Raw genomic sequence first — 15,600 nt, 5'->3', positions numbered from 1 at the left:
TCAGCCGCCCTCTCCTCCCCGGGTGTCCCCTCCAATCAGCTCACCTCTTCTCATCTCGCTGCCCAATAAGAGATGCAGCCGGGAGGGAGCCGGCCCAGCCCACAGCAGCGAGAGTCGAGTGTCACGAGGACGGCGAGGAGAGAGAGGAGCTGAGGAGTGCGTCACACGGGAGGCAGCCAGCCAGGTCGGATGAGGTCGCAGCACAGCCACAGACAGCACAGCACTCACTCTGGGGCACACACACACAGCACAGCCGCCGAGCCACCACGCAGCAGGGCAGGACTCAGTCAGGAGGAGCAGAATCAGCAGCAGCAGGACCGACCGAGCACTGCAGTGCGAGCACAGAGCAGATCAGCTCAGCAGCCTGACTCGGCAGAGTGAGTCTCCTACAGCAGAGAGCAGAGCAGACTGATTGGAGCCAGCCCGCCCCACCCCCACACCCACAGCCCAGCAGCCGCCATCTGCCAGTTCCAGCCAGGAGCGACCCGACCAGACCAGTCACCAGGCCAAGGAAGGAAGGAGAAAAACACTAACAGCCAAGTCGACCCAAGCTAACTGTGAGTCTCTGTGAGGGAGAAAGGCACCCCTGGGGCTGGCCTGGCTGGGAGTGGGAGCCTGGGAAACTGAGTGAGTCTATGGGACTGGTTGGGGCGGGGACAGGGTGAGAGTGACTTAGTTGGAGCCAGGGCAGCCAGGGACTGGGAGGGAGACAAACAGCCGACCAAGCAGTCTACAGCAGACTGATTGGAGCTAGCCACAGCCCAGCCAGCAGCCGAGTCGACCCAGCACACTAACTGTGAGTCTGTGAGGGAGAGAGGGGCACCCCTGGGGGCTGGGAGTCTGTGGGACTGGTTGGGGGACAGGGGGAGACTTAGTTGGAGGCTTGGAGCCAGGGAGGGAGACAAACAGCCACCCAAGCACACTCACTGTGAGTCTGTGTCTGTGTGTGTGAGAGAGAGGCAGTGGGGGCTGGGTGTCTGTGGGACTGGTCTGGGGGTCCAGTCAGTGGGGGACAGGCAGGGGGAGACTTAGTTGGAGAGGTGCTGTGCTGGCTGCCTGTCACTGGAGGGGGACTGGGCCTGGTGGGGACTGTATGATAGGTGGTGGGTAAAGTAATGTGAGTTATGATTGTCAGGAATGATAGTGCAGGACAGGTAGGCAATGTTGACTGTATGGTAAGGGGGTTATGGCTGTTAGGGAATGATAGTGTAAGTAGATAATGCTGACTGTATGGATGGGTTATGTGAGTTATGGCTGTTAGGAATGGTAGTTGGGGACTTTTTGTTTTGTGAGCATCATCATGGCATGCCAATTGTAGTCCTGCACAGCTATCATCTGACAGCATGCTGCCTGGGACTTGTAGTGCACTGCCCCCTCTTCTTTTACTGACATGATTGCAATGCATGCTGGCCTGGGACTTTTAGTGCTCCTCAGACAGAGGAGGGTACTGAACCTGCACTGCAGTGCCCCCCTGTCATCTGCTACTGACAAAGCATGCTGGGACTTGTTGTACCCTCACATCATCTTCTAGTGACAGTCAGAGCAAGAGCGTTCTGCTTTCACCTGCCGCCAGCCAGAGAGAGAGAGAGGCCACACAGCAGCATTCTATGACCAAGCGAGTGGGTGAGTCTGAGAGTCCGTCAGTTTGGTCACTTCACTGGTGGTGATCAGAGGCGGCCTTAGAGCATGCGGGGCCTGGGGCGAGTGTCATACGCGGGGCCTAGAGCCTTAAGTGTAGGTCATGTACCGTACCACCCTGCTCACGGGCTTGTCCATCTCTAATGCAGTATGCCTTATTATTGTTTAAAAACAATTACGTTTGTTAAAGGCCACTAAGCCAACCAATATACTAGGGATGGGTACTAAGCTGGCTGGGGAGCTAAGGATAGGTAAAGGCTGGCTGGGGAACTTGAGATAGGTACAGGCTGTCTGGGGAGCTAGGGGTGTGTACCTGACTGGCTGGGGATGGGTGCTAGGTTGACTGGGGAGTGTGTCTGGATAGAGATACAAGATTTGGAGACCAAAGTTTGTATCTCTAGCCAGACATTCTCCACAGCCAGCCTAGTACCAATCCCCAACTCCTCTGTCAGCCTAGTACTCATCCTCAGCTCCCCAGCCAGTCTAGTACTCATCCCCAGCTCCTCAGTCAGCCTAGAAACCATCCCCAGCTCTCCAAGGTAGCCTAGCATCCAGCTCAACCAGAAGAACGGGGTTCTCAGTGCGAGCGCAGCAAGGCATGACCACGGGCAGGGGTGCCTGCCTGAAAATAATTGTAATGCAGATATTATGCCCCTCAGAGGTAAAATGCAGATATCATGTCCCCACATATCAAATGTAGATATCATGCCCCACACAGATCAAATGCAGATATCATGCCCTTCACAGGTCAAATGCAGATATCATGTCCCCCACATATCAAATGTAGATATCATGCTCCACACAGATCAAATGCAGATATCATGCCCCTCACAGGTCAAATGCAGATATCATGTCCCCTACAGATCAAATGCAGATATCATGTCCCCTACAGATCAAATGCAGATATCATGCCCCACACAGAACCAAATGCAGATATCATGCCCCAGACAGAACCAAATGCAGATATCATGCCCCACACAGAACCAAATGCAGATATCATGCCCCACACAGAACTAAATGCAGATATCATGCCCCACACAGAACCAAATGCAGATATCATGCCCCCCCAGAACAAAATGCAGATATCATGCCCCCCACCGAACCAAATGCAGATATCATGCCCCACAGATCAAATGCAGATATCATGCCCCACAGATCAAATGCAGATATCATGCCCCACACAGATCAAATGCAGATATCATGCCCCACACAGATCAAATGCAGATATCATGCCCCACACAGATCAAATGCAGATATCATGCCCCACACAGATCAAATGCAGATATCATGCCCCCAACAGAAACAAATGCAGATATCATGCCTCACAGATCAAATGCAGATATCATGCCCCACAGATCAAATGCAGATATCATTCCCCACACAGATCAAACACAGATATCATGCCCCACACAGATCAAATTCAGATATCATGCCCCCCACAGAACCAAATGCAGATATCATGTCCCCACAGATCAAATACAGATAACGTTATACAGAATATGCTTTTCCACATAACAAGCCTAGAGTGAAATCATCACACTATGGCTATGATAGTCATTGGACTAATAGCTTCTTTAAAGGAATGATCCGCGGTAAAAAAAAAAAAAACTTCCACTTACCTGGGGCTTCCTCCAGCCCAGGGCAGCTGTCCTGTGCCCCCGCCGCAGCTCCTGCATCTCCCAGGCCTCTTCGCCGGCGGAGCTGACCTCGCCAGGTCAGGTTCCGGGTGGGCCTCTCTGCTCCACCACGGGGGTCACGTGGTCCGATCGACGTCATCTGGAGGCTACTGCGCAGGAGCAGTAGCGTCCAGATGACGTCGGCCGGACCACGTGACCCCCGTGGTGGAGCGCAGTAGAGGCCAACCCGGAACCCGACCTGGCGAGGTCGGCTCCGCCGGCGAAGAGGCCTGGGAGATGCAGGAGCTGCGGCGGGGGCACAGGACAGCTGCCCTGGGCTGGAGGAAGCCCCAGGTAAGTGGAACGTTTTTTTTTTTTTTTTTTTTTACCGCGGATCATTCCTTAAAAGAAGCTATTAGTCCAATGACTAATATAATGAATAATAATAATATGGTAGGACATTTGACTGTGAAGGGATTAGATTGTGAGTTCCACAGGCACAGTACAGCTGTGTGAAGAGGAGCGGGTTCTGCTCAGATTTCCGACAAGCCCTTGTCGGAAATCTTTGGGTGTCCACAGCGACAGGGGACCAAAGGACGCAATGGGAAGCCTCTATAGAAGGCTTCCGTCTTGTTAGGCAAGTACTGTAAATCTTCCACATTCCAACCAGCTGGCTTGAAACTGAAACTAGCAGATTTTCTCAGTGCGTGTTTCCTATTTACATGAGTGGTCTCAGTGGGGAAGAGGGGATTTCTGGGGCCATAGCATGATATTGATAAGCAGGCAGCTTATCAATATCATGCTATCAGTCATATTTAGCCCCAGAAATCCCCTCTTTTCCAACACCACACATGTATATAAGAGAAAACCACTCAGAAAACGACGAACTTTATTTTAAAATCATTAAAAAAAACAGCACTCAGAAGCAATGCAGCAGCATCAGTGTGATTGTGCCATGCTCATCATTTATTCCTACTGCTGCAGCTGCTGCATCAGACACACAAGCAGTGTGTATGACACTCTGACCCATGTGTTGTCACCTTGTCTGTGTCCACCATGGAGCCCTGGTAATGCTGCAGCTGCTGTCTGTGTCCTCAGAGCTGGCAGACTGTGCCTGTCTCTCACACACACACACACACACACACACACACACACACACTCTGGTGCATGCCTTCCTGCCTGTGTCCACTCACACTCACTGCCTGCAGCTCCTGCTCGAGTCTCTCTGTGCCTGGGGTATTCAGGGGGGGGCACAGCCACGCAAGGGAACAGTCTCTCTGTCGCCCTTATGCCTGGCAGAACGAGCGGGGGGCGGGGTTAGAGGCGGGGCCTCACGAACATAGTAAACCCTACTCTGGAGGCTGTTGGCTGCTGCTATGAGGAGGGGGCGGGTTTAGAGGAGGAGGCTGAAGCAGAGAGCAGTGTTGACTGCCTCTATTGGCCGGGAGTAGAGGGGGGCGTGTATGGAGGCAGCGTTGGGCTCTCCTGAGCTCATTGCAGGGTTGCCGTAAATTAAACAAATGCACGGAAGGTATTCCCTATACTTTCTGACCGCGGGGCCTCCTTCAGATGCAGGGCCTGGGGCGACCGCCCCAGTGGCCCCCCCCAAAGGCCGCCTCTGTGGTGATGCTGGGTCCCCCCTCCCTAGTACCCTGAGTGTTACTAGTGCCTGGGGGATTCATATGGTTTTGTTTGTTTTTAAAAGCACTTTCAAAAATGCATTTGCTCAAACCAAATACTTAAAATGGTGTGTTAGCAAGTAAGGAGTCTGGCTAGTGGCTTGTATCTTACTATTGTGACAGTTAGGGAATGCTTTTGGAAACAAAGAAAACCCTGGGAATCTGCCATTAGATGGACTAGTCCAAAACCTGTCAGATATTTAACTGCTTGCTTGTTTTGCTGTACTGGTCCATTAGGAATTCAGTGCAATTTAGTTTTTATTGAACAATGTTGCTGGTACACTGGTTTCTGCAATGATGCCTGAGATCATTGCTGTTTAAAAAAAACTTTTTGGCATTCTGTTAACATTTCAGTGCAGTGTTGGTTTTGTTCTTATTGAACAATGTTTTGGGGAATAATGCCTGTGGTTAATGCTGTTAACAAGAATAAAATCTGTTCACAACAGTTTTTTGTTTCTCTATTCAGTTTTCGGTTTAACTCTGATAATGCCAAAAAGACATTTGAAAGGTTATATCTATATATGCAATCTTACTTTGGGTAAGAAAGTCTTCTCAGTTCAGGAATGCTGTTTCACATGAGCCTTATGCAGTAATCACCTGCTTCAGCTATATTTCTCCCCCCCCGAAATAACAAGAAGTTCCCTAAAAAGCCCGCTACTGACTCCGCCCCCTGACTCCGCCCCTGTCCGTCCAAAACTTGGGGTGTCCAGATTTTTTGACCAATTTGTCCAGCAAAAATAAGAAATTGGGTTGGCAACCCTGGCTGGCCCACAGTGCTTGTTCTCCCTGCACATATAAAATACAATTTAGCATGAATTCAACATGTAATTACAAAATTAAAAACAATACAATCAAAATGGAAAAAATAATAAAAGGAGACGTACTAATGAAACTTCTTGCTCACACAATATAGCAACTTGCCAATCGACATCACTAATTTTTCCTGACTAGAGTCTGCTTAATCATTTCAAACCACTGTAGGGACATACAGACTATTAATGTGCTTTGACTATACAGAACTAATAGATAACCAGAGGTAATTGGTTCCACTTACGTTGTAAGATGCAAATGCACTTGCTGCATAAAAATGAATACACTGCATACGTTTAGCATTGAACTACTACTGACACCTATAAAACCATATATTCCTGATAGAGATGGTGAATGTAGTCTAACTACCTTATTTGATGCATATTTAGTTTACAAATCATATTATGTCACAAAACTAGATAGTTCACAGTGTCAGTGGCAGAGAATACATTGTTTATAGCATTGCCACCTGTTGCCAGGTTCGTTGGCTCTCATACAATCAATATAAATTAATGAATAAAAAATATAAAAATAAAATATATAAATAATAAAATGAAGGATTAATTGGACCACAAGGCACCTATGGCCTTTGGGTAACATGGTGAAAGAAGTACAGTGCGTGATACCATAATACTGTAGTTCTGCAAAGTCACCTCGTTTACTGCGGAACACTATTAACCATGGCATAGACAAAAGTATCCAATGGCTACTAACGTTTCAACACAAGCCATATTTCACAGGCAGTTTTAACCTAAAACATTTTGTTCTTACATGGAAAAAGGCTAGCACAGGAATTATACTTCATATTCTATAAAAAACAAGCTATCAAGAATATATAAAAAAGCTTGACACATCACATAAGCTAAATGCTATAAACTTATCCTGTTCTATAAGGTACTCACCAACCTTTGCTAGTGAGTAGTGTGGACGACTACTAAGGGATATAAGGGGTAGCTGTAAAGAAAGAGGAGAGATATCAGTGGGAAGGTTACTTCCAAATTAACACCAATTAGATATTACAAATATGTAAAGAGAAAGAACCGAGAGCTCAATATAGTGTAGTATTTCAAGGCAAATGATCTAATTGAAACGAGTATGAAATAATACTCACAAACCAGGGTTACCTCCAGGCAACCACTGTATAGGCAGGTGAGGAGATTATCCTGTCCCCACTCAGGAATAAGAAGTCGCTCTCTGTAGACTCAAAGGAAGATAAGGGGTATCCCCCTCCACCAAGGGTGGATATTAAACGTATTGTAAGAAAGAACCGAGGATAAAAACAGTAATTGAAATATTTAAAAGAATTGCTTAGGAGGCAGTGGTGGACTTACCTCCTACAAGCAGACACAACAAGCTGTGTATTTAAAACAAAGGATATTTATTGGTACACTCCAGGGGTTAATCGCAGCGCGTTTCGCAGGCCTAAACCTGCTTCATCAGGCAATATAGGACAGGAGTACACAACTGGGGATAAAAGGCACATATTGGTGTATATCCGGACGAAATGCATAAATACATTTTGAGTTTTATGACCGTAAGTAAACCATGTTCAAGTTGTATAAATACGCACTGAATCGAGCGTGTGTTTTAGGGAGGGGAGACAAGGGACGGGTTTTTTTGGGAGTATTTTGCAGGGCTGTGGAGTCGGTACAAAAATCCACCGACTCCGACTCCTCAGTTTAGGATTCCACCGACTCCTCGACTCCGACTCCTCTAATTTGCATATTAAAATCTTGTTGATTGAAAGTATGTAACATGAAATTCGTCTCTTAACTGCCAACGCTTAGGAATTTTAAAAGTCAACTGAAGTGAGGAGGATATGGAGACTGCCATATTTATTCCCTTTAGTCATAGACTAAAACTAGTCCTTGGTAAGAGTACTTGTAAAAGGTACAGACCGGAACAAAGAACATCTATCTGGCCCTAGGCAATGTAACTGTGGGTACATGTAAGAGTGATGTGCAGGTACTCTGCAGGGGAATAAGGAGATTCTTCCTCTATTACACATTCTTCATGCACAATCTGAACCAGGTTTATGGATGATAGACAACACCTCTGTGTTCAATGTGCACAACATTCTCAGTGGATTCTCTGCAGCTCTGTGGGGAGTGCATATGTAGAGTATAGTACTACTGTGTAACAAAGTAAACCTGAGACAGATGAAATCAAAGTTTTATACATACCTGGGGCTTCCTCCAGCCCCCTTCAGGCTAATCAGTCCCTCGCTGTCCTCCTCCGCAATCTGGATCTTCTGCTATGAGTCCAGGTACTTGAGCCAGTCTGGCGTAGTGCGCATGCACACACTCCGCCGCCGGGAGCGTACTACACCTGCACAGCACTATTGTGCAGGTGCAGAATGCTCCTGAATGTAGGAGCGGCATGCGGCCGGACTGCGCTAACTGACTGAATTACCAGGACTCATAGCAGAAGATCCAGGTGGTGGAGGAGGACAGCGAGGGACTGATTGGCCTGAAGGGGGCTGGAGGAAGCCCCAGGTATGTATAAAACTTTTCTTTTCATCCTTCTCAGGTACCATTTAATTCGTAGTCACCAAACCAAATTTTAGCAACATATCAAATTATTTGATTTCATGAGCAAAGAGAGTGCGTACATTTGCATAAATCAGAATCAATGCAGAATTATTTCCATCTCATTGACCATCTCTATTAGTGACACGGCTACACATCAGGCTTTATACTTACAGCATAGATGTTATTTAGTATATATAAGAGATTCCTGTGTACACATCATATATACAGTCACAATCAGATGTGTATATCTGACTTTAAAAATACGGGGACTGCTTTATTGAAGCAGCACAAGTAACTAATTTTGATTGGTTTATTTCATTTTTGTGGACTAAGCACAGCTATTACTGTATGTATAAATTATTTATGATGACTATTATCTGAGAAATAGAACATTTTATCATATTTTCTATTTTAATTACAGTTTAAATTCATTAGGAGTCAGTCAGTGCATTTTTTCCCGACTCTGACTCCAGGCACCCAAAATTACCCCGACTCCGACACCGACTCCACAGCCCTGGTATTTTGGGGGCGAGGGGGAAGGGCTTTATATGCCACAAGAGGGGGGGGAAATGAGGGAGGTATTTTTGAGATCAGGTAGAGGGTCAGGGAGTGGGGTGCACGTGGGGGTCTTTTAGGCCTATATTATATAATTCTACATGTGCAGTGGTAGGTAATACATATATTTATGCTTGATATTGTGTAGGTTTAGACTACCAGTGTAAAGAATGGTTAGATGTAGAAGTGAGTAAAAACGAAAAACAAGCAATAAGAAATTTAGGTGGGCAGTCTATTTTATGCTATGCTTTGGTGTAGTTAGGGTTCTACAGACAGGTGTAGTATGGAGCAAAGATAAAGATAAAAATAGCAGCCATTGCCGCACTAACCAGCAGTCAGTCCGGGTTGCACCTGGCGCCTCAGTGCCAAGGTGTTGCTGGACTGACGTTTAGGTAGTACGGGAACACACCCCCTGACTAATTGGAATGCGGGGCGGGTGGTTAGATTCCCGCCGGGTAAGGATGCGACTTTCATGTCGCGTCATCAGGGTGCGCCCGCGTGCGGCCCCGACGTCGCACGCAGTGCGGTGTGGGGTAGGTGGATATGATGGTCCCGTCTGCATTGAAGGAAAATCGGGAGGTCCTATCCGGCTAGAAGCAGAACTGAGGTTGCGGGCGTACAGCGCTGTTTATGCGCATGTGCGAGGGGCGCCGTGCGCCATCTTTAAATTGGGCATTTTACGGCTGAATGCCAGAAGGCAATGTGCTAATGTTAAAACAAGGCAGTACATGTAAAACACTATAAATATATAATAAATATGTAACGATTGTGGAATCGTCTCCGTGGTCAGCGCACCAGACGTGCGCTGACGCGGTGGATTTCCTCCACAAGCGTATTATTGCGGACACCCAGGCTAGGTGCTATGCACCTGCAGAGGGCAATTCCCACCGGCAGATGGCGCTGTGGAGTGCAGGCGAACACAGCCGCTGCACAGCCACAGATGCCAAATGGGAATTGTACAGATCCGGGACAAGGTACAATCAGGCAGGGCTGGATAGCCCACAGGGAACAGAGCAAAGGGACAGAACCAATGTGTGCCCACCAAATTAGTCGCCACCCAGCGACGGCGAACACACAACGGCGGAAACGAAGTAGGAAACGCAATCGCAAGAATGGCGATTGCCAATAGCGACACAAGACTGAGCAGGACAGAGCACAAGGGTAGCAAAGGCACAGCAAATCACACAAAGAGAAAGACAAAGAAAATAACAAACACTAGCTGAACGCGAACACCGCACTCATTCGCAACAGTGCACGCGTTCGTGCGCGGTCTCCGCGTGTTACGCACAACAGAGACAAGCACGCCTAACTAACCAAAGACAGACAAACACGAAACAGAGAACGCTAGCGCTTGCTTAACAGTTGCCTCACCGAGCCTACAGCAAGCGTTTCGAATCAGACAAGACAGACAAAGGTGAAACAGGAACTAGGCAGAAAGGATCCACCGCTCTTCCGTCAGAGCAAGTGTGATCCAAGCAGAAACACAGATCAGAAAGATCCACAGCCGCTACCGCTAGCGGTTAGTGCGATTCAGGAAGACAGATCAGAAGGATCCACAGCGCTAGCGAAAAGTGGCTAGCGCGATCCCAGGAGACAGAACAGAAGGATCCACAGCGCTAGCGAAAAGTGGCTAGCGCGATCCCAGGAGACAGAACAGAAGGATCCACAGCGCTATCGAAAAGTGGCTAGCGCAATCCCAGGAGACAGAACAGAAGGATCCACAGCACTAGCGCAAAGAGACTAGTGCGATCCAGAGAAGATACTAACAGAACAGAAGGGCCTACCAGTAGCAACCGCTGCTCTGGTTAGCACCCCACAGACAGACAGAGAACAGGTAATACAAATAATACAATCCTAACTAGACTAGGGAATCTGCCTAGCGCAGTCCCACGAATAACTCTAAACTAATCTTCAACGAGAAGTAGCATGGCTGACACTCACTAGGAGTGTATACTACAAACCCTGAAGGAATGACCAGCAAAGGACTGTGGGTAATCCCAACCCTTATACTGCCAGTCATCACAGGAGGCAGGTAGGGGATTTGCATAACAAATGTATGCAAATTCCTCAGCAGCAAGCTGCAGAACTGACAAAAGGTCTCTCTTAAAGAGACCCGCAGAATGCAGACGTGAACAGTGGTCAAAACGCTGCCTGTCCGCACAGGCAGCTGAGCAGATTCTCACAAAATATATAAAAAAACAGGAAAGACAAATAAAAGGAGTGTGTAGGGTTCTAGGTACAAATAATAAAAGCTAATATGCAATACAAAGTGGTTGTTACGTTATACACACTAGAATGGGGTGTAAGTGCCACCCAGTGGACATACTAGATCACTTTTGATATCGTTATTCCTATTGTGTGTCCAATTATGAGTGGGATATTATAACATGAATATGTTAATAAGGTCAAGGGCAATTAATCTCAGTGTTTTATCATAACCAATATAAGAGAAAACAATATTCAACCATGGGACCGGACATAGTTACACAGAGTATATATAAATAAAATACAGATAAAAGAGTTGATTTCTATGTTGGTGGCACATTTTTGGCAGGTGTGGCAAGTGTTGTCAATTATGTTATTAACTGGCCACCGCTAAGACTGGTAACTTCAGAAACGGAGGATTATGAAAATAAAAACGTAACACATAAAAACATATATGCATAATACATAGAAAAACAGAAAACAAGAATGATAAGAGGCTACTGTAAAATTAATATTTGTAGATATGATTAATGGATTTTTTCAAGCTGTTCATTGAGGCCCTCTGGAACCAGGGTCCTCAACATTTGAATCCAAAACATTTCCCTCGCTTTCAATTTCTCAAAAGCGTCCTGCTGTTGTTGATTAATTGATTCTACAAATGTGATGTGAAACATAGTGGGGTCGCTGTGGTGGTGGGTGCCGAAGTGTCTAGATACACTGTGTAGGGGACATTTTTTTTGAATATTTCTTTTGTGTTGTCCCACTCTACTACGCGCCGGTTGTGTGGTGCGGCCCACGTACTGGAGATGGCATGGACAGGTAATGATGTAGATGTATCTGGAAGTGCACGTTATGTAGTTTTTAATCGGATAATTTAGTTTGGTGATATTGGGTCAAAAAGAAGTGGCAGATTGTATAAACGGACAGGCCTTACATCTGGTGTTGTTACAAGGAGAGCGTCCTGGTGTGCCTTGGATTTGTATATGACTATTGGATCTTGGTGTTTTGAATCGACTGGGTGCAAGAAGGTTTCGTAGGTTGGGTGCACGTCTGAAGGTGATGGCCGGGGTTTGGGGAATGATATGGCGAAGGTAGGGATCCTGTAATAAAATGTCTATTTTTCAAAATTGATCGAATTTGGGGGTGCTGAGCACTAAATTGCGTGATAAATCGGGGGCAGTTTGTAGTGGTCAATTCGGTGATGTTTTGTGGTTGGGCGTGTTTTTTTTTTGCTGTTCTGGCTTTAAATTTAGCATCCTTAATGAGTTTTTTAGGGTATTTTCGTGCTAGGAACTTTTTTGTGAATGTCTGACTGTATATTGTAATCTTTGGTATCTGTGCAATTTCTATGGATCCTTCTGAATTGGCTATATGGTGTATTGATGGTCCAGGGGTGGTGGTGAAAACTGTCAAAATGTACAGTGGAGGAAATAATTATTTGACCCCTCACTGATTTTGTAAGTTTGTCCAATGACAAAGAAATGAAAAGTCTCAGAACAGTATCATTTCAATGGTAGGTTTATTTTAACAGTGGCAGATAGCACATCAAAAGGAAAATCGAAAAAATAACCTTAAATAAAAGATAGCAACTGATTTGCATTTCATTGAGTGAAATACGTTTTTGAACCCTCTAACAATAAAAGACTTAATACTTAGTGGAAAAACCCTTGTTTGCAAGCACAGAGGTCAAACGTTTCTTGTAATTGATGACCAAGTTTGCACACATTTTAGGAGGAATGTTGGTCCACTCCTCTTTGCAGATCATCTCTAAATCCCTAAGGTTTCGAGGCTGTCTCTGTGCAACTCTGAGCTTGAGCTCCCTCCATAGGTTTTCTATTGGATTAAGGTCCGGAGACTGACTAGGCCACTCCATGACCTTAATGTGCTTCTTCTTGAGGCACTCCTTTGTTGCCTTTGCTGTATGTTTTGGGTCATTGTCATGCTGGAACACCCATCCACGACCCATTTTCAGTTTCCTGGCAGAGGGAAGGAGGTTGTCGTTCAGGATTTCACGATACATGGCTCCGTCCATTTTCCCGTTAAAGCGATTAAGTTGTCCTGTGCCCTTAGCAGAAAAACACCCCCAAAGCAAAATGTTTCCACCCCCATGCTTGACGGTGGGGACGGTGTTTTGGGGGTCATAGGCAGCATTTTTCTTCCTCCAAACACAGCGAGTTGAGTTAATGCCAAAGAGCTCTATTTTGGTCTCATCAGACCACAGCACCTTCTCCCAGTCACTCACAGAATCATTCAGGTGTTCATTGGCAAACTTCAGACGGGCCTGCACATGTGCCTTCTTGAGCAGGGGGACCTTGCGAGCCCTGCAGGATTTTAATCCATTGCGGTGTAATGTGTTTCCAATGGTTTTCTTGGCGACTGTGGTCCCTGCTAATTTGAGGTCATTCACTAACTCCTCCCATATAGTTCTAGGATGCTTTTTCACCTTTCTCAGAACCATTGACACCCCACGAGGTAAGATCTTGCGTGGAGCCCCAGAGCGAGGTCGATTGATGGTCATTTTGTGCTCCTTCCATTTTCGAACAATCGCACCAACAGTTGTCACCTTCTCTCCCAGCTTCTTGCTAATGGTTTTGTAGCCCATTCCAGCCTTGTGCAGGTCTACAATTTTGTCTCTGACATCCTTGGACAGCTCTTTGGTCTTTCCCATGTTGGAGAGTTTGGAGTCTGCTTGATTGATTGATTCTGTGGACAGGTGTCTTTTATACAGGTGACTAGTTAAGACAGGTGTCCTTAATGAGGGTGACTAATTGAGTAGAAGTGTCTAACCACTCTGTGGGAGCCAGAACTCTTAATGGTTGGTAGGGGTTCAAAAACTTATTTCACTCAATGAAATGCAAATCAGTTGCTATCTTTTATTTAAAGTTATTTTTTTCGATTTTCCTTTTGATGTGCTATCTGCCACTGTTAAAATAAACCTACCATTGAAATGATACTGTTCTGAGACTTTTCATTTCTTTGGCATTGGACAAACTTACAAAATCAGTGAGGGGTCAAATAATTATTTCCTCCACTGTATATAATTGTTGGCGTCTACCGGTTTAAAGTGTGTCTTTGTTTTGATCAGGGCTGTGGAGTCGGTACAAAAATCTTCCGACTCCAACTCCGACTCCTCAGTTTATGAAACCACAACTCCGACTCCAACTCCGACTCCGGGTGCCCCAAATTGCCCGACTCCTTGACTCCGACTCCAACTCCGACTCCACAGCCCTGGTTTTGATGAGGTTTGATTCAATGAAAAGTGTTAGGTCTAGGAATACAATATTGTTGGAATCGTGTTGTGATGTAAACTGTAGTCCGGCAGGATTTGAGTTTAGGTGGTTGAGAAAGAGGGGGATGAGTTCATTGCTACCTTGCCAGATAAAGATGAGGTTGTCAATATACCGTTTATAGAAAACAATGTTATCGGAAAAGGGGTTATTGTATTGTATTGTATTGTATTAGTTGACGTTCTAGGAGGCCCATAGACAGATTAGCGTAGGATGGGGCGAAGGACGACCCCATCGCTGTACCATTGGTTTGATGATAAATTTTGTCCATAAAAGAAAAGACGTTATTTTGTAAAATTAATTCTGTACAGTGGGTTAGGAAGGATTGTTGGCTAGGTGGCATTAGGGGATTAATGGAGAGAAAGTGTTTGATGGCCGATATGCCGTATGTATGAGGTATATTAGTGTATAGAGAAGTGACATCGCAAGTAAGCCATAGATAGTCGTCTTGCCAGGTGATGGATTTGAGAGGTTCAATGAGGTGAGCCGAATCTTTCAAGTAGGAGCTAAGTGACTGTACATGAGGTTGAAGGTGTTGATCGAGGAACCGTGATAGGTTGCTGGTGAGAGAGTTATTTATAAAAATGCCGGATATATTGGGGTGTCCGGGAGGTTTATAGAGGGATTTATGTATTTTTGGTAGGTAGTAGAAAAATGGGGTTTTGGGGTGTGGGTTGATAATGTAATCTCTTTCATTTTTAGGGATGTTTCTGTAAAGTGCATCATTGATGAAGGTTTTCAAAATCTTATTAAGTTCTGGAGTGGGGTCTGTGGTCTGGGGTGACTGAGCGCCGTAGTACTACTGAACGCAGCAGCACACACACTGACTGGGGGGGACCCTGGCTAGCCTGGCTGGAGAGCGAGAGAGACTCTATCTAACCTGCCTGCCTACCCAAAGCTAATCCCACAGACAAATGACGGGGAAATGACGCGGATCGGGTATTTATTTACCCGACCCACGTGACCCGTTCGGCCAATCAGAGCGCGTTCGGGCCGAACCACGTGACCCGTTCGGCCAATCACAGCGCTAGCCAAATGTTCGGGGGACCGTTCGGCCATGCGCTCGCAGTTCGGCAATATCGCCGAGCTTTTGCCCGAACACCATGAGGTGTTCGGCCGAGCCCGAACGGTGCCCGAACACCAAAATGTCCGTGCAAATCCGAACAGTGGTGAACACTGTTCGCCCAACACTAGTAGGTAGGTCTAAAAAAGAAGAACTGAGTGTAGTTTCAGCAGTGGCCGGAATAGGCTGAGGGGTTGTGGGATAATTTTTATTCGG

The 15,600-nt window shown here is 46.2% G+C and overlaps 1 protein-coding gene across 3 annotated transcripts in view; it reads left to right on the top strand.

Moving 5' to 3' along the window:
• MFSD6 (major facilitator superfamily domain containing 6) overlaps positions 1-15,600 on the top strand; it is a 538,131-nt gene that overhangs the window by 149,216 nt on the left and 373,315 nt on the right. The window lies entirely within an intron of this gene.

Source organism: Hyperolius riggenbachi, chromosome 7 (genome assembly GCF_040937935.1).
Source record: "Hyperolius riggenbachi isolate aHypRig1 chromosome 7, aHypRig1.pri, whole genome shotgun sequence".
NCBI lineage: Eukaryota > Metazoa > Chordata > Amphibia > Anura > Hyperoliidae > Hyperolius > Hyperolius riggenbachi.
Note: the sequence above shows the minus strand (reverse complement) of the source record. Positions and strands in the feature narration are given on the sequence as shown.